Below are 24300 nucleotides of genomic sequence, written 5' to 3'. Positions count from 1 at the left end.
CGGACCTTAGTTGGCAAAGTAATATCATAGTAAGAGGTTAACAACAGCAGGTAATAATAAAATAGAACAATTATAATAATATGCTGAAGTAAAATTTATGTAAACATGGGCTCTCTTTCTCAAAATATGTATTGTCCTATCCTCAACCTTCTTGCGATGCTGTGAGATGTTGTAATGCCCTTGTGATGAGATGAAGTGAGCTGGATGTCGGAGGTGTTGGGGTGTAGTACTAGGTTGCTGTTGACCTCACAATGGGTCAGGAAGACCACAGCTCTGGGTGATCCTGGGCTATGGAGCCACAGCGGTGTTGATGACTGGACGTCAGGAGAAGTTGGTGGAGGAGGTTGGGGACCCCGGGCAGGGAGGAGAAGGATGGTGAGAGATTTCATCACTCTTCCCAGAATGGTGCTCAGGTGGAAACTTAGTAGCATTTATTTCTGGAATCTTGCACTTAGTACCTTGAGACTGTGCTTGACCACAGGTAACTGAAACTTCAGAAAGTGAAACCGTGGGTATGGTGGAGCTACTGTGTGTTGTAAGAAGGTGCCTGACTCTCTTCACAAGTGTCTGAAGAGCTTGTTTTAAGTTCTGGTGTCCATTTCCTGGCTGGACACCTGCTGGTAATCACCATTACTTCCTGCCGCTTCATGTTGTAACTATCATGTGGGAATTGTCTTTGAGAATCATGCTTTTCTGGTCTATATGAGGATCGTATGTGCTAATTATCCTACAGATATTACTTACTGCGATGAATAATGGTTATTCAATAGTCAGCATTTATAATATGCCAAGAAATTTGCATACTCACTCTATTACAATAGTGATAAGAACAATATCATTTCACAGTTGAATAAGCTGAGGACATTTGATTAAGTACAGAGCCACAAATTAATGAACAGAAAAGGCTCAGTTTTAAACAAGATCTGTTTAACCCCCAGACTGGGTTTTCCACTGCTTTTCTGGCCTTATTTCTGTTAATTCTCTTCTTCATGTGATCTGTTTCTAAAAGACTGACCTCTGGGATTCTGTTGTTGCTTTGATGCTAAACCTGAATTAAGGTGATAATGGTTTCCATCAGTTTGCTCATAATCATTTGCAGTAAGCTCTCTGGATGGAACAAAATAAAAAAGTAAATGAGTGCAGAGAAAACAAGAATCTAGAAAGGGATCACGTATCATAAATGACTGTAAAACAAGTGTGAAGTGAAGTGAAGTGAGCGCTCAGTCCTGTCCGACTCTCTGCAACCCATGGACTGTACCCCACCAGGCTCCTCGGTCCATGGGATTTTCCAGACATGCATACTGGAGTGGGTTGCCATTTCCTTCTCCAGGGGATCTTCCTGACCCAGGGATCGAACGCAGGTCTCCCGCATTGCAGGCAGACGTTTTACCCTCTGACCTACTGGGAAAGCCTGAACCCAGACATTATTTTTTTGCGGGAGAATGTGTGATTGTTTTTATGATACTAACCTAGTCTATGTAGGAGGGAATTCCCTTTTCCTGCTTGGCCATTGTACCTCACCACATATCACCTTTCATCATACTTCTCTTACTTGGGAGCCATGCTCACTGTGTGTGTAAGTGTGCTCAGTCATGTCCAAATCTTTGAAGCCCCATGGACTGTAACCCACCAGACTCTTTTGCCATGGAATTTCCCAGGCAAAAATACTGGAGTGGGTTGTCACTTCCTACTCCAGGGGATCTTCCTAACCCAGGGATGGAACCTGCATCCCTTGCATCTCCTGCATTGGTAGGCAGACTCTTTTCCACTGTACCACCTGGGAAGCCATACTCACTGGATTGGGCAGAAAGCACAGCCACAATCGTGGGTTTTTGGGCCACAACAGCCCTTATCTCCAGAAGCAGTCATGATGCAGAGATGAGACCCGTCTTAAGAAGGTGGAGCACGCAGAGGGAAGTCAGATGAAGCAGCAGGAAGATATGTCTGCAGGTGGGAGTTACCCTACTTAGGGTAAGATATCAATCCTTTAAGTCAGGGGTAATGATAAGAACAAGCTATGACTTAAGTCTTGTGATGACCTGCTCTTTTTCAAACTGGATGTCATCTTGGCCATGACGAATCAAAGGCAGAATTCCTTTCTGCTTTCTCCAGTAAAAGAGCCGTGAATAGCAACAACAGAGCAAAGTGAAGTGCTTTCAGTTCCAGACTATCAAGCTCATGATATATAATTTCCTCCTTTTTCAGGTTGCAATTAGTTACAGATAACGTAATAGAGGCAAACTCCCTTCATATCACCAGAGGAGGACATATAGGATGGAGCTTAAAGCATACACACATCTGCTCATCTTCACTGTGGTCATCAAGAGGGATTTCTTGTTTGTTTAGACATGATTCCTATTGCAAACCCACTAGGTTGTTAAAGATGCTAACCGTCTGGTCATTTACACTATGAGTCTCTGACTGGAATAAATATTTACAAAATACATTACACAGGAGTACGTATTCAGTAGACACTCTTGAGTAGGGGCTCGGTGATGGTTGAATCATTCTTTCATCCCTTGTTGCTAATACAGAAGAGAAAAGGACGTCTGCCTAAAAGGCAAGAACTTATTTAACAACTGGTTGGAGCAAATAAGGTCTATTTTTTTCTTCCTTAAAAAAGGAAAAGGAAAAACAATGGTGTGAAGGAGTGAGCCAGGGGAGCGATCTTCCTTTGCTGTGCAGAAGCTCAAGATTCAGATGCATCGGCTTCTGTGCCATGGAAATCCCCTGGGTCTTCACTGTAGAAAAGGCTCCGGCATCAGCAAGCCTCAATTAAGAGGATTTATTTCTTATTTACACTTTCCTTTGGTTTTATATGTTCACGTTTGGATTTTCTCAGTGATGAAATGTTGCAACGGAGACTATTTATAAAAGCACTCAACGCAGCTTTGTGTTAGAAGCCTGAAAATACTGCTGGGGGCCCGCAGCTGATGTTCCCCATGTTTCTTTGAACTAACTCTGATATCCGTTTTGTTCTTGACATTTATAACCTGCATAATGCCCCTTCTCTGGAACTGTATTAGGTTTAGGACTGTGAATAAGGAAATAAGGACAAGTAGATAAATGAGCTTTGTTGAATGTACATCCTGGTGAACTTTGTCTTTCAAAGCAGTAATGCTTCTCTGGGTAATACAGGCTTCCAAGATATTTGAATCTTTCTGTACAAATTATCCTGTGAGCAAGTTTGACTTAGTTGCACTTGAATTTCCTAAAAATAAAAATGATATGTATGTGAAAACATCAGTCAACTCTGCTGCTGCTGCTGCTGCTAAGTTGTTTCAGTCGTGTCTGACTCTGTGCAACCCCATACACGGCAGCCCACCAGGCTCCTCTGTCTCTGGGATTCTCCAGGCAAGAACACTGGAGTGGGTTGCCATGTCCTTCTCCAATGCATGAAAGTGAAGAGTGAAAGGGAAGTCGCTCAGTCATGTCCAACTCTTAGCAACCCCATAGACTGCAGCCTATCAGGCTCCTCCACCCATGGGATTTTCCAGGCAAGAGAACTGGAGTGGGTCACCATTGCCTTCTCCGTCAGTCAACCCTAAAGTACTGTAAAAATGTAAGGGATATAGAAGTAATGTTAGATTCCCTGCGAGGCTGGAATACTTTCAAATAAAAATATTAATGAGGCCAATTAGCATATATTTGCCACTGCTGGGAATTAGTTGAAACACAGGACTTCAGGTACTTCCTGAAAAAGGATTTTAATGTTTTACAGAATTAAAAAAGCTTTGAAATGAGCATCAAATCTCTGATAGTGAATTTATTTGTAAGTATCAGTGTCAATCCATCAGATATTAGTTTAAAAATAACTAATCCTTATCATTTGTCTAAACCTTTATATTTGTCTAAACCTTTATGAATGTATTCTAAATATTTAGATGTAGTATAATGTTGTATAACTATTGTTTAAAAACTCACCAAAAAGTGGATTTTACAAAATCTTTAAAAAATTGATCATGTATTCCTTTCCCCATATTTTGTTCCATTTTGCAGCCATCCCTTAAAGTAGATAGTGTCTGAATGTTGAGCATTAGATGTTGAGTAGAGGTACCTACTCTATAGCAGACATAGCCTGAATAAAGAGCCTGATATTTCCTTAGGAAAATCACAATGAGAGCTTTTAGTTCCAAAGAGTGATTCTATAAAATCGGTAGAGTTGAATAGAAAGCTCTTCCCTGTCACTCCAGGCTTACTAGATCGAGGTATAGATCACTCTTGTCAAGATCAGCAAGTCAATAAAAGTAAGAGAAGAAGCACTTGCATGTGACCTTCCACTTAGGGAATTCCCAGGACGACCTTACTTGCAGAGAGCACTGTGCATATGTATCGTTATGACTCTGCACAGCTGCCCTGGGCAGGTTCTGGGCTAAATCCTTTGTGTGTGTTGTCTCATATGACATAGAACATATGTTAGGCCTTCTGGAGAAATTCTGAGTGCTCCAAGGGGCTCAGGGGTCTCCCATATGAATATACTGAAAGAGATTAGGAAGAAGCAAAATCAACATTTATTAAAAAATAATCAAAAGAATGAAAGAACTAAAGGCCCTGTATAGTATTAATATTATCAAAATGACTCAGGGCTTTTTATTTGCGGAAATGGACTCCCAACCTGTGTGCCTTATCTTGGCAAATCCTGATCTAGATTATCCATTCATAATTGTTTTTCTGTCACTAAGTCGGATCCAACTCTTTGCTACCCCATGGATTGCAGCACTCCAGGCTTCCCTGTCCTTCACTATTTCCCAGAGTATGCTCAAACTTGTGTCCATTGGGTCAGCAATGATCTGTTCCTGATAGCAGATGAGAATATTAATTATCATCAGTAATCTAATAATGTGATGTTAATTGCATAATAATGAAAATGTATTATATATATTTAGTCCATATTCATTTTGTTCATACCTCAATAATATGTATGCATATATATATATATGATTATATATAAATAAACCTATAAATAGGTGTATATATACATATACTTATACATAAGTATATATATATATATACATATAGGTGTATATATACATATATAGGTGTATATATACATATACTTATACAAACGTATACATAGGTATACATACTTATACGTGTACATACTTATACATACTTATATATATACATATAGGTGTATATATACATATAGGTGTATATATACATATTTGGTGTATATATACATATACTTATACATACGTATATATATATATATATATACATACACACACACACACACACACACACACATATAGGCTTCCCTGGTGGCTCAATAGTAAAGAATCTGCCTGCAATGCAGGAGAGGGAGTTTGATTCCTGGGTCAAAAAATTCCCTGGAGGAGGCCATGGCAACCCCTTCCAGTATTCTTGCCTAGAGAACACCATGAACTGAGGAGCCTAATGGGCTACAGTCCACAGGGTCACAGAGTCAGATGTGACTGAAAGGACTTGAGCACGTGGCACACACACACACAGACACACACCCACAATATTTTTAGTACAGCTGATATAGGGGGGAAATTAGCATTTGCCATCGTCAAACCAAAACCTTAACTCTCATATTTGCCCATGTTCATATGGCAACCGTGTTATGGAGGGGAGCCCCTTGGCATGATGTAGACAGTTTGTTTGAGGACTGGAGGAACTGTTGAGTGTGTCAAAACGAAGCTCACACTTTCCCTTCCTTGAGACTCACAGATCTGCTGCCTAGGAGACCATACTGTTCCCCATTTCCTTTACTCGTGGACTCCCTTCTCTGTGTATGCATGTGTGTGTATCACATGTACTAAGCACGCACACAGACTGTTTCAAAAGCGAATGCTCTAAAACTGTGATTTAGGGCATGTGCTTGCTGCATGTTTAGGATTAACTGAAAAGGAAAACAACCTATGCTTACAGTTCTTTAAAGATGCGTTATGTTTCAGGAAAGCACTTGTTCGGACATTTGGGATTTTTATTTGTTTTTGAACTGACCATGTGTTTCTTTTTTATTTAAGTATCGATTTCCAATGTTTTCAAGTGTAAAACAAAATGATTAAGTTATTATTACTATATGTGTGTATGTGTGTTATATATGTGGGTGTGTATAAAATCTTCTTCAGATTCTTTGGAGTTTGGGATTAACATGTACACACAGTTATATATATAAAATGTATATATATCTATATTACATATATTCTTTGAGGAACTAAAAAGCCTCTTGATGAAAGTGAAAGAGGAGAGTGAAAAAGTTGCTTAAAGCTCAACATTCAGAAAACGAAGATCATGGCATCTGGTCCCATCACTTCATGGGAAATAGATGGGGAAACAGTGGAAACAGTGTCAGATTTTATTTTGGGGGGCTAAAAAATCATTGCAGATGGTGACTGCAGCCATGAAATTAAAAGATGCTTACTCCTTGGAAGGAAAGTTATGACCAACCTAGATAGTATATTCAAAAGCAGAGACATTACTTTGCCGACTAAGGTCCATCTAGTCAAGGCTATGGTTTTTCCTGTGGTCATGTATGGATGTGAGAGTTGGACTGTGAAGAAAGCTGAGTGCCGAAGAATTGATGCTTTTGAACTGTGGTGTTGGAGAAGACTCTTGAGAGTCCCTTGGACTGCAAGGAGATCCAACCAGTCCATTCTGAAGGAGATCAGCCCTGTCTAGTCAAGGCTATGGTTTTTCCTGTGGTCATGTATGGATGTGAGAGTTGGACTGTGAAGAAAGCTGAGTGCTGAAGAATTGATGCTTTTGAACTGTGGTGTTGGAGAAGACTCTTGAGAGTCCCTTGGACTGCAAGGAGATCCAACCAGTCCATTCTGAAGGAGATCAGCCCTGGGATTTCTTTGGAAGAAATGATGCTGAAGCTGAAACTCCAATACTTTGGCCCCCTCATGCGAAGAGTTGACTCATTGGAAAAGACTCTGATGCTGGGAGGGATTGGGGGCAGGAGGAGAAGGGGACGACCCAGGATGAGATGGCTGGATGGCATCACGGACTCAATGGACATGAGTCTGAGTGAACTCTGGGAGTTGGTGATGGACAGGGAGGCCTGGTGTGCTGCAATTCATGGGCTCGCAAAGAGTTGGACACAACTGAGCGACTGAACTGAACTGAACTGAACTGATACCTACTCTGTACCATGTAGCACAGATATACAGTGCTACTCAATTGTTACTCAATATTCTGTAATAACTTGTATGGGAAAAGAACCTGAAAAAGAATAGATACAAGTATGCATATAATTAAATCACCTTGCCATACACCTGAAACTAACACAACATTGTAAATCGAATATGAAAGAAAGTAAAAGTCGCTCAGCCATGTACAACTCTTTGCGACCCCATGGATTATACAGTCTATGGAGTTCTCTAGGCCAGAATACTGGAGTGGATAGCCTTTCCCTTCTGCAGTGGATTGTCCCAACCCAGGAATAAAACCAGGGTCTCCTGCACTACGAGCAGATTCTTTGCCAACTGAGCTATACAGACTATACTCCAATATAAAATAAAAATTGAAAAAAATAAATAACGAGGGCCTACGAGCTAGAACAGGGAACTATACTCAATACTCTATACTCACCTATAAGGGGAAGCAATCTGGACATTTGCTGTATTTCTCCTACTGGATGCCCCTCTCTGGTCACGCACCCTGATGGACCGTCTCTGGGAAGAGCCCTGCACTTCACTCCCTCTCTTCACCCTTCCCCACATCAGGAGCAGGCATCTCAGCTCCTGAGGACATGCTCTCACTGACTGTACTAGACCCAGTTCCCTGGTTTATCGACCTGCTGAGTCAATTAGTTTTCATCGTTTTTCTCCCTACCTTGCCCCCTGCTCCTGGGAGATGCTCTGTTTTCAGTGTGGGTTAGCACTGTTTGGTGCTACAGACACCTCGACTAAGACAGGAAGTTTGAATCGAGCTTGTTAGTCGCCCATCTCCATGTGGCGCTCACTATGAATATATAGTCTGCAGCGTCATGATGAAGTTCTAATCTAAACAAAAGGTTCTCAGCGAGCCTCAGACTGGAGTGGATTATACAAAACACAGACAATTCACTACCGATGTAGAAGTCAGTCACATCTCCTCTTCGGATAAGCTGAGGATAAGCTAGATTTATATTGACAAATCACTGTTAGCTTGTAAAGTGCTGTGTTTTCTGGGTAACTTTGTGACAGTGTTGTTACTACCTCATTTTAAAGATTAAGAGAATCAGAAAGTAGATGATCTGTGGCAGCCGCAGGATTAGATATGGGTAAAAGCATAGAATCCAAACCCAAATCATCCAGTAATTCTAAAAAAATACTCTTTGTATTTCTACAACTGTTCTGAAAATGCTTGAGTGAAAGACACGTTACTGAGTGTAATGTGTGACGTTTCACAGTAAAATTAGAAGCAGATTAAGTCATTCTTCTGTGGCTCTGCTTGTGTGGTTTTGCCCCTTCAGATGGGCTTCCTGGTTGGCTCAGTGGTGAACAATCTTCCTGCCAACTGCAGCTGCAGGAGACGTGGGTTTGATCCCTGTGTGGGGATGATCCCCTGGAGGAGGAAATGGCAACCCACTCCAGTATCTTGCCTGGAGAATCCCATGGAGAGAGGAGCCTGGTGTGCCACAGTCCATGGCGTAACAAAGAATCGGACAGGAGTGAGCATGCATGCATGCACGCCCCCTCAGATATAAGAATCATTACTTTTATCGTGTAACTACCACTCTGTTTAAATAATTTCCAGTTAGCAATAATCCTTGAAGGTTTTATTTAACTAGGGACTTTATACAGAAATTGAGAACAGTGCAGTCTACACCACGAATCCACAGAGACATGGCAGAGCCCTTCCAAAAGGGTCCCTGGGACCATTTATGTTCAGTTCTAATCACAACTCTGCTTCCTATTCCCTGAGCTCCAGACTTGCCTGATACTTTTTTTAAAAAGGATCAGAATCATTCTCCAGGAATATCATCACGATAAACTGAACTAAGATATCTAAGGTAACAGCACTGGGTAATTATTCAAAAATTAGTAGTCATATTATCATATTTCAGTTACTGCTAATTTAAATTTTCAGGAAGATTTTGAAAGCAACTACAAGTTTTTCCTTCTTAAGGCATTTATGGAAATAACTTGTGGGGTGCCTCTGGCAATGAGCTTTGTCCCAGGGCTTTGCTGAGCATCTGTCAGTGAATGTCCTAGTCATTTGAGCTAGTACCAGTTCTTGGAATTTGAGGTTCAAGTGCTTGTTATTAAGAGTGATCGCATCTGTAAATTCTGAGTGTGCAAAGTACGAGATGTTTTTATGGTACTGTTGAGGGTGCTGTTCTTTTCTTGACCCCCAATGCCCTATTTAATGTTGGTTATTGACCATCACTGTTTACTAAGACAAGTGTGGCTGCCCTGGTTTTCCTGTCTGTAATCTGTCTTCTCTGTGTCTGTGTTATTCATTCTGTGTCTCATTAAAGCATTGCTGTCCTACAACATGAAGTAAAACTTTCTGATGGTGTTTACTTAGAGGGTCCCTCCCGAACACTTACACTGCAGACAATTGGACAGAAAGATGGGTGGCATGACACTTTTTAGAATTATACCTAACATCTCCTTGGCCATGTCACATGCACTGCCTGGAATGTGTAGTCTTGTATTTTATACAAGTCTAAAGGCAATTCTAGAAAAATAAGGGTATCAGCTAAAGTGTCTTTTCCATTGGCATTGATTAGCCGGCTTTAAAATTATACCTAATTTTTAGTGTTGTTTTTCTGTCATTCCTAAATCAGTTCTCATCTGTAATTCTCATTCCTCAGACAGGAACCCCTGAAGTCCTAGAATGATAAATAATTGTTTGCATATTTTATACCCTTCTGTTTAATATTTTTATTTCTAATTGAATACAATGAAGAAACATTTTTATTTATACCCGGTTCCCCTTATTCCATTATCAAAAAATATTCAGAACCTTTGAGTACCATTGTAGATAACATTTTTTGACAAGAAAAAAAAATGTATCAATCCCTTCCTCAGTATTGTCCTACTTAAAATCTCGATTCAAGATTTTATACTGGATCTGGTTTAATCTTTGTTTTTTCTCTGATTAATTTTTAAACTCTCCCTTTCCTGCTTTAGTTATGTGTCCTCCAAATTAGAAAAATAATGAGATTCTCATCTACATTGAGGATAGTGAGGGGGTGACTTCACAGCTTGCTAGGTCAATTCTGTTTGTGCTATTTTAACCCTTTCCTCCTGCTTCTGTTTATTGTGTATCCAGACTCTTCCAGTGCTCGATGTGTTGCCCTTCACGATATCCCAACTTTTCATCTTGTGTTCATTTTGTATTTCTTGCATGAATAGATATCTTCCTAAGGATAATGACACCTTTATTTATGAAATGTTTTAAAGTTATTCAAGTTATTTGATGTATGCAACCATATCATCCTGAATGGCATTGTTTGACTCCTGTATTTATTTACATAATTTGTGTGTATTTCTCTACTGATCTTTCCAAATGAAATCTGGATTAAATAGCATTATGCTGCTCTGATCTTACTCACTTTCTTTCTTTGGCCTGAAGAGATCTGGCCTCAGACACTCAACTGCTGTAGCTCACTCAGAAGCAGAAGGCTGAAATGGCATTGCCACTCTAAAACCCTCCCCTTCACAGGTGCCATAGGTGCAGAAGAAATAGTGAAGGACAATAGCTGTATGTTAGGCAGCTCAGTGGAGGTGGCTGTTGATGAGATTCAAGCAGAGATAAAACAATTTTATTCTTTTTTTTTAAGTTTCTGTATCGGGGGTTCATGGCATAGCATACAGATAATAATACCAATTAAAACTAATATCACTGCATCGGTGTTAAAGGAAGAGCAGTCATGAGGTGATGCTTATGCAGCAGTGCACTAAGAAGGACTATGAAAAGCAGCTGAATGCCCTTGTAAGAACCTAAAAGCCAGAAAAAAGGCTTATAAATGAGTCCTTGGTCTCCCCTTGGTATAGATGAGAAAGACGGATTCAGAGTGAAGTAAAAGTAACTTTTTCTTCAACAGAATCATAAAAACTGATTGAGGAAGCAACCCAACAGAATTCTTTATCCAAGAACACAGAGCGTCTTTGTGCAGGGCTGCCCAGGCCTCCCAGGAATAGCGCTGCATGAGTGAACCTACTATGCCAGAAACAAGGAGCTGTTGGGGTTTTGTGCTAATTTCTCACCAGAAAGTATCAGTCATCTTTGAAGGGAGGACTTCAAGCTTTTAAAACCAGCTATGGTTTGGGCATTTATCAACCATTAGTGCATTCTAGAAATGATACTGATTTAAATAGTATCACATATTTAAACACTAAATGTTTATGATTCTAGCAATGTAGGGAATAGAGTATTTAAAAAAAAGCAAGTTTCTTGTACTATTCATTGTCAGTAATAGATTTAAAGTCTAGCATTTGTTGAATGACTCAAGACTAGCCACCTGTCAAATCTATAAGTCAACATTAGGAAATAATATTATCCCAAATGAAGAAATAAGGACAGGAAACCTTGGGATGGCAAGCATACTGAGGACACCGTAGCTAATCAAAAGTGACCTAACCAGGGTTGAAACCCACCTCTGTCTGGATGGACAGAGTGGGTCAAATTCATTCAGTTCAAATGCATACCCTTTCACAGACACAGTTTGTTTTCACGATTTATTTTCTATTCTTACACATCCTGTTTTTACATTTTCTTTGCTATTAAATATTTCCAGTATTAACGGTTGTTATTGGTTTCCTCAATGCACTTTGTTCAAAAAAAGATGTATCTGCCAATGATAGTCCTTAATCATGCTGAGGAATGTTTTCATAATTAGTTAAATTTTACCTCAAGGGAAAAAAAAAACACAGCTTTACTTTAGTGACATTTAATTTACAATGTAGTTAGATTTTTTTGTTGTTGTTCAGTTGATAAATCATGTCTGACTCTCTGTGACCCCGTGAACTGTAGCATGCCAGGATTCCCTGTCTTTCACTATCTCCTGGAGTTTGCTCAAACTCTGGTCCTTTGATTTGGTGATGCCATCTGACTCTCTCATCCTCTGTCAACCCCTTCTCCTCCTGCCTTCACTCTTTCCCAGCATCAGACTCTTTTCCAATAAGCTGGCCCTTCGCATCGAGATGGCAAAAGTATTGGAGCTTCAGCATCAGCATCAGCATCAGTGAATATTCAGAGAGTTAGATATTTTAACCTAACCAAAATAGGTTTCCAGCTCATCGAGTAATTTCAATAAATTTAAAAGCTTGAAGGCTGAAAAGATCCTAATTTTTTTTAACTTTTACAATCCTTTTATTTATTTATTTTAAATATAAATTTATCCTATCAATATATGGGTGGTGTGGTTTAAATAATTTAAATAATTAGAAAGTAACATACTTAGCCAAATCATCCCAAGGTTAGTCGAACATCTCTGTTGGTATTTAGTGTTAGAATATCAAATTGGAAAAAGACATTTCCAAGCAACAAAACTACTGCAGCCCTAGGGAATAGCAAATGAAAACATATCTAAGAAAATACTGTTCTAACATAATTTTAAAGAAAACAATATTAGTTTGTTTCTAGGTAGGCCATTTTGTATATGGAATTTATTCATGTATTATATCTTCAGTATAAGAATTCATTCTCAAGTGAACAGATCAGCTGTCGATAAGAATTGTCTCTGGGGTTGCAAGGTACATATTCTGTTGCTTGCAAGCATCAAATATGTGTGTGACCTTGGGCATCTTGAGTTTCTTTACTCACCTGTAAAATGGAAATTTGCACTGTTACCTCTGTCTTCAGGTTTTATGAAAACTGAGTTTACGTTTGTCACCATCATTACCATCATCACTGCATCCCTGTTCTTATTGCTGTGGGCTCCCCTAAGAGGTATCTTTGGTAATTGCTTTAGCCCAGTCCCTGTGCTACTGAAAACTCCTGGTTTGGAAATCAGATACATAAAGTTCTATTCCAGTTTGTTTTTTTTTTTTTTTTGAGTATAGTTGATTTACAACACTGGGTTAGTTTCAGGCACACAGCAAAATGACTCTGTCAGTTAGTTACCAAATAGTATTTTTATAATATCTTGAATATAGTTCCCTGGACTGTATATGTAATTCTTGTTATCTGTTTTATGTATGGTAATATGCATTTATTAATCCTAAACTTCTAATTTATCCCTACCATCTCTCTACCCCTTTAGTAATTGTAAATTTGTTTTCTATGTCTGTGAGTCTGGTTTTGTTCTGTAAATAAGTCCATTTGCACTATATTTTAGACTTTGCATATAAAAGACATCATATGGTATTTGTCTCTCCCTATCTGACTTGACTTAGTATAATCTCTAGGTCTGCCCATGTTGCTGCAAATGGCATTATTTCACTCTTTTTATGGCTGAGTAATGTTCCATTATGTGTTATGCACACACACACACACACACACACACATATATGCATCACATCATCTTTATCCACTTATTTGTTGATGGACACTTAGGTTGGTTCCATATCTTGGCTATTATAAATAGTATTGCTGTGTACATTGGGGTGCTTGAATCTGTTCAAAGTATAGTTTTCTTCTGATCTATGGATCATATGTCAACTCTACTTGTAGATTTTAAGGAACCTCTGTATTCTCCGTGATAGCTGCACCAAATTACATTTCCACCAACCAGGTGGGAGGGTTCCTTTTGCTCCACACCCTCTCCAGCATTTGTTACTTGTAGAATTTTTGATGTTGGCCATTTTGACTGGTGAGAGGTGATAGCTTGTTATAGTTTTTATTTGCATTTCTCTAATAATTAGTGCTGTTGAGCATCTTTTCATTGCCTGTTGGCCACCCATATATCATTTTTGGAGACCTTCCAGATGCTGTATATTCTTAAGCTGTGTATTCTTGACTTCTAACCTTTTAGGATCTCAGTATCATATCTCTCAATTATGGAAGGTAGACACCAAACAATCCTTCTGGTTCTCTCATTTTAAGTTTGTTTGAATTCCTTCCATTTCATAGAAAGTTTATCAGTGATATGGAAATCACAAAAGACACTTTCTGTTTCTGTGCAGAGCCTTAACAAATATGGGAAACATAATGTACATTTGCATTAAATGAAGTGAAAGTCGCTCAGTCGTGTCTGACTCTGCCACTGCATGGTCTATATCGTCCATGGAATTCTCCAGGCCGGAATACTGGAGAGGTATCTTCCCAGCCCAGGGATCGAATCCAGGTCTCCTGCGTTACAGGCAGATTCTTTACCAGCTGAGTGACAAGGGAAGCCCTTCATATCAAGCCATTTCATAGCACTTGCAAGAGCAATGTCCCCTTACCTTAAAGGCAGATAATTTTCTTCAGATGGAGCCAGAAAAGGGTGATGCAAGAACAGAGAGGAAAAATGGGGAAGTTTAGAGGGAGCCATAAAGTGGGAAGGACTGTTTCTGGCTTTGAGGATGGAGGGATGGGCCATGGGACGAGAGATCAGAGTTGGCTCTAGAAGCAGAAGATGACTTGTGGACGTGAGCTGACCAGGATCCGGGATCATCTCAGATCAGCAACCACAGGAAGTGAATTCTGCTGAAGACCTGGGTGAATCCAGGGGCACATTCTCTCCCAGAGCCTCCAGTAAGAAAGGCAATCTGATTAGACCCATATGGAACATTTAACCTACAGAACTGTGTGGTGGTAGTCATTGTAACAGTGTTAGAGACCCATCCAGGGACAGAACTGAGCATCTGCCTTCATGCCTCCTGCATGGAGCACAGCTCACTCTCTTGTTAAAACCTCAGTAACAAGGTGTTCACTGTTTAAGGAAACAAAAACAATCTATGAAAACATACAAAAATGGAAAGTCAGCAAAATTTTCTATACAACATGAAAGCTGTCCTTATCTCGCATACATAATTATCCCTCAGCCCTCCTGATATATGGGGCAAGGCTGAGGTGAAGTGTTACCCTGCTTGTAGTTTAATTTAACTGGATAAAACATATGGCATCGATCTAGAATTTATGTGAGCCTCAGCATTCAGCTACTCCATCCTTAAATATTCTGAATCTTTTCAAGATTTCTTTCCTTACAGTGGAAAATGACTAGCAGCAAACTAATAACTTCTAAATGAATCAGTAATGTGTAACTACGTTATCTCAGGATGGAGCTGCTCATTGATGATATGGATTTAAAATAACATTTTGATTGAAAAATTTACAAAGAGATCCAAGTGTAACTGTAATAGTAATGAAGTTTCCCTGAATACAGCCCAAAGCCTGGTATTACATTAATCCCTTGATGTATTATCTAGATGCCTTAATGCTGTCTGGATGCCGTAGAGATGATTGGTATTAGAACCGTGGATTTATATGCAGTTATGTACACATTCTCTCCATCCTAGTCATGCCTGCAGCTAACTGCTTGATCGTAGTTAATGCAGTTTCTGTTTCTCAGCCTCTACCTCCTTTTTGCAGGGTGAATTGGGACTGAGTAGTATCTATGTAACCTACCACTGAGCATCCCTTTAACCTGCTTTTACTGAGCAGAGAATGGAAATTGTAATGAGCCAAATGAGCATTGTCCATCTCAGTGGTCCTGAAGATGTAGTGAGAGAGGCACTCACTACATATATAAATAGACACACACACACATATATAGACATATATATACACACATATATATACATATATATATATATATTTGATGCATATATAATTGACTTCCCTGGTGGCTCAGATCATAAGGAATCCCTGGGTTAGGAGATGCCCTGGAGAAGGAAATGACAACCCACTCCAGGATTCTTTCCTGGAAAATCACATGGACAGAGGAGCCTGACGGGCTATAGTTCGTGGGGTCGCAAAGAGGCAGACATGACTTAGCCATTAACCCACCATACATATCATGATTATTGTGCTAGGTGCTATGAGTCTGTATAATGCGCTGAAACATGAAAGGAGACTGTTAACTGGGTCAAAGGGTCAAGGTGGGGCCTGACAGCACACAGAAGAGACAACACTGGCACCCTCATAGTACTGTGGGAAAAAGGAACATGGTTTCTCCAAAGTCAGCCCAACTCATGTTCCATGACCAGATGGGCCAAGAGGAATCTGCTGATGCAGACAAGGATTAGTCTGCATAAGTCTTATAGGTCATGTTAGCACCGTGGCATGTCTTAAAATCACATGGTAAGATGCAGAAAGCTTTGTAAGCAGAGGAGTAGCATAGCCATATTTGTATTCTGGAAAATTTTCTGGATCTGTGAAGAACGAATGGATGAGATAGAAGAAGGGACTGTGTGATCCATAAGTACCTTTGAAAAGGTTAGTGTAGTATTTTCGTGGGAAATTTGGTAGCCTGGACTTGAGAAGTCAGGCTGGGTGTGGTTCTGAGGTGAGTGGAACTGGAAAACTTGAAAGGGTAAAATCAACTAGCACAGAGATGCTTGTGTGTGGAGGGTGAGAGGAAGTGTCTCGAGAGTTCTCTTGACTCTGTCTTTCTGTGCAAAGAGAGTTTCTGTGCAGATTTTGCATTCTGGAGTAAAAAGTTGTTTTAAAAATCTTACTTGATGAGAATTCATAATTGGAAGGACTGATGCTGAACTGAAGCTGAAGCTCTGATACTTTGGCCACCTGGTGAGAAGAGCCAACATATTGGGAAAAAAACAACTCTGATGCTAGGAAAGATTAAGGGCAAGAGGAGAAGGGGGTGACAGAGGATGGGATAGCTGAATAGCCTCACTGATTCAATGAACATGAGTTTAAGCAAACTCCGGGAGACACTGAAAGACAGGGAAGCCGGGCGTGCTGCAGTTCATAAGGTCACAAAGAGTTGGACAGAACTAAGTGATGAATGACATAAACAGTTTAAATAAAGGAGTAGAAATTGAGTGGGAGAGAGTTATTCTTTAAGAGGACATAATAAATCACAGTGAGATGTGCTTGTTAAACTATAGAAAATGTTGGCTGTGATTATTGTGAATTTCAAGTATTAAGAAACAAGATTAGGAGTCAACAGACTCTACTATATTTCCCCAGAGTAAAATTTGACTTTGCTTTGCTTCCAGGTCTTCAGTGCAATGTACTTTGTGATTTGACTCATCCACTGAGTCCATTAACTTTCTCAGGCCCCAGATTTCTCTTTTAACCAGTGAGAATTTAAATTAGAAATCCTCTCAAGACTCTCATAAATTTATAGTTTATAATTTGCAAAAGTAGAAAATGACAAAATACGTCTTGGGTGGTCAGTATTTTTATTTAAAAAGAAAATATTGTAAGTATTAATAGTTTGTCAGATGTTAATTTATAGACATCTGTGTTTTATAAATGATCTTCAGACAATAGCATCACAAACTTGTAATTTAATTGCAATTTAACCCAGGACTCTGAGTAATAAAGTCCTGTGTTTTGTGTTTTGGTGTCCCTTATGCATAATTTTCTTATTAAATAAAAATACCTGATTATTATTAGTATGCATAGTAAATAATAATGATAGTAGCTTAACAATAACAGTGGTAAAAATGCCTGCAGGTAAAGTTTTGCGCCAGCCACCTTCCCAAGCCCTTTAAATGAATCATTTCATTTCATCTTGTCCATAAACCCATGAGGTGTGTGATGTTATTATCCACAACTTCCTAATGAAGCCGAAATCAATAGAGGTGAGGGAGATTGTCAAGGTCATCAAGCAAATGGATTCTGAACCAAATCTGTATGACTTCAGAACCCAAGCTGTGGACCATTTTGCCTCTGAAATACATTACCTGTAATGACTTTGCTGGTAGACAAGTATAATAACCGTGTCATAGGCATTGGCCTTTTCTTTCCATGAAATAACAATGTCAGCACAAATCAACTTATTTACCTGATTTGGGGGTAAGAGGTGAGGAATCAAAACCATAAATCAAAATAGTTGGAATGGACAAAGCTGCTGCTGCTGCTAAGTCACTTCAGTCGTGTCCGACTCTGTGCGACCCCATAGACGGCAGCCCACTAGGCTCCCCTGGTGGGATTCTCAAGGCAAGAACACTGGAGTGGGTTGTCATTTCCTTCTCCAGTGCATGAGAGTGAAAAGTGAAAGTGAAGTTGCTCAGTCGTGTCTGACTCTTAGCGACCCCATGGACTGCAGCCTACCAGGCTCCTCCATCCATGGGATTTTCCAGGCAAGAGTACTGGAGTGGGGTGCCATTGCAAGTGGAAAAAGAAATGGAGCTGCCTCTAGGCTACCTCTCTTTTCTGTTTGAAGTAAGGGCTGCCTATAATTTCTATTCATTTTATTAATTCCTGCCATATTAATAATTCCTCCCATGCTAATGTGGTGAGCAAGCCCAGTCACTTCAGTGAGAACTCTTCTGGGAGTGCTCAAGGGCCTCAGGTGAATAACTGTTCTGGGGTTTTCAAGTCTTTCCTGCTCACACGAGTGGTCTGCTGACTGGTAGACATCCATTCTATGCAGAGAAGATCAAATAAACAGAGCAAATCAGGAAGAACACTGAGTTCCTAAAAGCAAAGTATTTTCTGCACAAGTGACTAAAAAAAAAAAAAAGATTATCTCAGAACTTCTGTGTAAATAACTCAACTCAGTGCCAAAGATCATAAAGGAATGGACACACACAGTGCATCTTGGTTTCCCCAAAGTCTAACAGAGTTGCTGGTACTCAGCAGCACCAGGTAAAGATTTTTTTGAATGAAAAGAATGCAAAGCTTTGACTTTGAGCTCTGAAGAATTGATGCTTTCAAATTGTGATGCTGGAGAAGACTCTTGAGAATCCTTTGGCTAGCAAGGATATCAAACCAGTCAATCCTAAAGAAAATCAACCATTAACCCTGAATATTCATTGGAAGGACTGATGCCAAAGCTGAAGCTTTAATACTTTGGCCACCTGATGCAAAGAGCTGATTCATTGGAAAAGACTCTGATGCTGGGAAAGATTGAGGGCAGGAGGATAAGGGAGTGACAAAGGATGAAATGGCTGTGCTGGGGTCCAGCCCTGGTGGATCCAGGGAATTCGAAGTGGGGACGGAGTTGGCATCTGGGAAAGGACTATTTAATTAGAAATATAAAGAGATTAGGAAAGAATAGTGTAGTGGGAAATTTAGAGAAGGAAAGAGGCTGTATTCCTTGGTTTACGTGGAAAACCAATAAAACCTTGAAACAAGAGGTTTGCACCATCTACGTAGGCCACCGGTGCCCACTTGCATAGTGGAGGGTGCCCTGCCTTGGGCTCCCTCTCGCGTGGGTCTTAGAAGCCAGGGCAAGTAAGTAGACGTGGTAAGCCTCCACACTCCAAGGGATCAGCCTGAAAAGGAGAGGGACGGGGAGGGAGAAAGAGAGAGTCAACACGGGGGGAGCCAGATTTCCAAGAAACCAGTTCGAGAAGCTGGTCTGAGAAACTGGTCTATCCTTTATTGTCTGGGAAAGCTTTTTATACTTTTGGTTGTACATAGAGATCAATGGATAATACAAAATTATGCAGCATCAGCAGCCCTGACTCTTATCGAGACCAGGCTTTCTCTCTGCATACCTAGCTGTATACACAAGTCTTAGGTGATTTACATCATCTTCTGGTCAGAAGGCCTATTAACATTTTACAGCCCTTTCTGATAAGGGTCTGTCAACTAGAAAACTTATTTGCCTTAATAGTGTTGTTCTTTCCAAAGTCTGGTGCCACTCTCAGAAAGCACTAATTAAGGTTACATTCTTATATAGGAGGGACACAACAATTTATAACAAAGAAAGAGGAGTACAGTGATTTATAACAAAGAGAAAATTCATTAACTCGAAAGTCTAGTGTTGCTAACATCAAAACTACTATATTCCTTTTTCTATATCCCAATTACATTGATTAATATCCTCCAGGTGCCTAAAAGATAAAGAATATGTAGGCCTGGCAGCAGTCATTGACTCAACAATGAAAACCCATCACCAATATAATTCTTAGCTCTTTAGAAAAGGCTCTATATCTTTAAGATGCTTTAAGCTTCGTGCCTCTCGTGGTTGAGGGTCTGTAAACAATCACAAGTTGTAAAAGTCCGGAGGAACCTGTCAGGCAAGCTAGAGAGCCATCAGAGGGATTTGAGCTGAGATACTCCTTTCATATGCAGGAGACCAGTTGGAGCTCTAAGTTAACTTTTTCCAGAGAAATGTGGTCGGGGATAGCCCCCTGTTATGTCAGAAGAGTGGAAAGCACAGTACAATAAAGCAGGCAGACTCTGGTTTGGGGAGTAGATGCTCAGGAAAATCCAGGGGTACCCCTGAGGCCTGATCTCAGCCTTTGCCTTTTGCCAGGCCCCCTTCCTCATGACCTTTGCCATGGGCAGGATTCCCCATGCTGGCTCCCAGCAGTTGGATGGTATCACTGACTCAGTGGCTATGAGTTTGAACAAACTCCAGGAGATAGTGAAGGGCAGGGAAGCCTGGCATGCTGCAGTCCAAGTGGTCACAAAGAGTTGAACATAACTAAGTGACTGAACAACAAACTTCCTACATTTCGCCGTGCAGGTTACTATCATATGCAAGTATGGATATATGTCATTAGTGTGATGGTTTCTACCATATGCTTCCTTACTTGTTAGGGGCTACTCTCAGGATGGGTCCATACAGGTCCATTCTCACTTAACAGGTGTCTTTACATCAACCATCAAATTCTTGTTGATTTTCCCATCATTTGTGTTTAAAAAATCTATTCCTCATGATATTTTCACATTGTGGTTGAATACATATTCTTTGGATATCTGCTAGACATAAGGTACCTTTGAAAAGTGTTGAATACATTGAAAAATTAACTTAGTTAAAGCCTGTGGCCAGGAAGCTTGAACTTGACTTTCGCATCTGCGATGTCCCAAATTCAGTGCTAGAATCACCCAGGACATCATGGACCCCTGAGTATAGAGGAAACAAAAGAGGCAAATCACTCCATATTGGGAAGAAAATTCTAAAATAGAGCTTGAGTAAATACATGGTCCTCTAGCCTAGGTATTTGGGAATTCCCTTGTAAGAAGATAACTAAGTGTGGCTGGATGAAAAGTAGAAAAATACAAAGAAGCTGAAGGAAGAGGAAGGATGTAGGTGCTTGGAAGGACAGTGGTGGTAGATTTGAGAAAGGGGTGTGAACGCTGGGTTGGGGGCACGGGCATGGACATAGTGGTGTGGGGGTGGGGCTGGGGTGGGAGCATGCATGTGGGGTGGGGGAAACACAGGTGCCAGGGTGAAAAGAAAGGGACTGACTCTCACTGCAGCAAGAGGTGATTGTGTTCATAGATCTCTGTATTTGAAGATAAACATCTGCTTTCAGCCACAGAGACAGCCAAAAGTAGTTTTAAAGTGATATTTAAAATGTGGATTTTACTCTCCATCTCATCCATGTGGGGCACATCAGTGAACATCTGAGAATGTGGCCCTCGGAAGCTAAGGAGTTTTCTGTGTCTATTAATTTTGTGCCACACAACTACTCCCAGCCCGTTTTCTCTACACATAAAAAAGGTGTGAGGGTTTATAGTTCTAACTTATCATTTTAAAGCACTGTTTCCTAAAAGCGTTTGTTGATCAGTATCCGTACTACACTTTCCTAAGAAGTCACTAATTAAGGAACGATTTCCTCAGCGCATTCTCTAACCTTCTCAAAATATTTTCTTATATAGTGTAAAGGGGGTCTAATTTCTTATATTAATTCAAGTAAATCAATATAAGAAATTAATATATACATTTGTATGTAAATCTTTAAATCAATGTAATATATGCTGATGTCAACTTTATAGAATATTTATTTTCATGGTGGGTATAAACCTCCATTAATAATTGGAAAGAGGGAACAGGGGAGCAGGGGCAGCCTTCTCAGACTGGAAACCAGAGTCTGGGTTCACCCCTTAGCAGTCGCATAGAACCCCAGGCGATGCCTTCGTTAGTCATCATTGACTTGTGTTCTGGTTTACTTATTTCATAAGCAAGCAATGAACACCTTAGTACATGTGAGGCAAGGCTGTAGGAGATGAACAGATGACATGGGGGCACACTCCTTAACCATCTTAGCAGTGGGTTGTAATGACTTTTATATCACAAAGAAGTTCCATTCTTGCTGATTGTCAGAGCCCTCCTTCTCTTTGTGGCACTTGAGCCTTCTCAGCGGTCTGGAATTGAAACGGAGCTCTGTTTCACTGCCTTGGAAGACTCATCTCTTCCATCTACAAGCCCTCTTTCTTTCTGTGTTTTACCATCCTTGCCCAGGGCCCTTGTTCTTCACAAAGCAGTCGGTTGGTCTGTCTTCTTGTTGCACAATTGGAGACATTCGGCATATTTCTTAGCCATTTATGCATGCATTTACACTCTTGTACATGATCAGTTCAGTTCAGTTCAGTCGCTCAGTTGTGTCCGACTCTTTGCGACCCCATGAATCACAGCACGCCAGGCCTCCCTGTCCATCACCATCTCCCGGAGTTCACTCAGACTCACGTCCATCGAGTCCGTGATGCCATCCAGCCATCTCATCCTCGGTCATCCCATGATCATTCATATAAAAATGACATGAGATAAACTCTCTTAAAATCTAAGCTATGTAAACTTGGACCGGTTCCGATAATTTACTCTGATTCCATATTGCTCATTTGTAGAATAAGAATTACTTCTATGCACCATATATACTCAATAGCTAAGTTTTTATCTTTACCTGTATTTTATTTTTTATTTTTAAATCTTTATTGTGTTTTGGAATATAGTTTATTTATGAGGTTGTGTTAGTTTCAGGTGTATAGGGAAGTGATTCAGTTATGCATAAGTATGTGTGTGTGCGTGTGTGTGTGTGTTTCTCTCAGTTGTGTCCGACTTTTTGAGACCCCTGCAAGGCTCCTCTGTTCATGGAATTCTCCAGGCAAGAATACTGGAGTGGGTAGCCATTCCATTCTCCAGGGGATTTTCCAGACCCAGGGATCAAACCCGGGTCTCCTGTACGACAGGCAGATCCTTTACCATCTGGGCCACCAGGGAAACCTTGTTATACATGTATGTATACCTATTCTTTTCCAGATTCTTTTCTCATATAGATTATAACAATACTGAGTAGAGTTACCTGTGCTAAACAGTAGGTCCTTGCTAATGATCTGTGTTATACATAGTTGTGTGTGTATGTAATCCAGACCTCCTAAATTATATCTCCTTCTCCACCTTTCACTTTTGGTAATATAAATTTGTTTTCTACGTCTATGAGTCTACTTCTGTTTTGTAAATGTGTTCATTTGTATCACTATTGTAGATTCCACATATAAGTGATATCATATGATACTTATATTTATCCATCTGACTTACTTCCCTTATGAGTATTTACACAGAGTTGACTCATAGAGATTTTCTGAATTAATAGTAATGGAATGAGTAAGACTTTTTTTTCAGTACTCGCCTATGAAGTTCTACTTTATAAAAGTAGAACTATTTAATCAGTAGATGATATACAGAGACTATGTTTATTAATATAATAGATGACAATTTTAGGTATGGTAAAATAAAAACAATAGAGGCATGTCTGTGTAACATAAAGCACTCAAGAATTCTCAAGGACTTTTTACTTTGAAATAATTTTCCACCAGATAACTGATAAAATACCAGAAACGGAGCTGATTTCTCCAGTTTTGGTGCCATTGTGATTTTCCATTAGATGCTTATTCTTTTGAAAATATTGGTGGCTACTACTTTTATTCCACTGAATTGATAACTATTCAGAAGGTCCAATGAAAAATTAGGCGAGTTTTATGCCTGAAGTCTATGTAGTTTTGGAAGAGGGTACAGTGATCTTACTAAAATGACATACCATTATGGAAATTTTCATAGAGTATCAATAAGAATAAAAAAGATAACTAGCAGGTAAGATATTCTGGATAAGATACTGTGCAACTCCTTATGTTCATTCTGGTTGTTGCCAACACACTCTTTGTTGCTAGGCAACCACAGAGTGGATACTGCATCAAGTCTCTAAGAAGAAAACACAATCATTATATATTTTAAAGAAAAACTATATTAGGTTGCAAAATATTAATGTAATTGCTATTGGGGAAATGCATTTTTTCAAAGTCTTTTTCAGAGTTTCAGAATAGCACTATGTGTGTGTATGTGTGTGTGTATATTTATATATATTGATAAATATTTTTATAAATATTTTACATTGTAGCATTCATTAAAATATATATGAAATATTTTATTGTAAAAAAGGACATAACAGTATTTCCAGAAATGGATTCTCTAACTTTGATTCTTTAAATTATCTTTGTATTTAATGGGATATATGCTTTTAAATCAGCAAAAACATTGACAGGTTATTTTTTTATGAATCTCTGTTACCCCATGGGCTACAGTCCATGGGGTCACAAAGAGTC

General features: G+C 39.7%; 1 protein-coding gene across 1 annotated transcript in view; it reads left to right on the top strand.

Moving 5' to 3' along the window:
- CSMD1 (CUB and Sushi multiple domains 1) overlaps nucleotides 1–24300 on the top strand; it is a 2078553-nt gene that overhangs the window by 209861 nt on the left and 1844392 nt on the right. The gene's annotated exons all lie outside the window — the stretch shown is intronic.

Source organism: Oryx dammah, unplaced genomic scaffold (assembly GCF_014754425.2).
Source record: "Oryx dammah isolate SB20612 unplaced genomic scaffold, SCBI_Odam_1.1 HiC_scaffold_7, whole genome shotgun sequence".
NCBI classification, from domain to species: domain Eukaryota; kingdom Metazoa; phylum Chordata; class Mammalia; order Artiodactyla; family Bovidae; genus Oryx; species Oryx dammah.
This window is presented reverse-complemented; position numbering and strand designations above follow the sequence as displayed.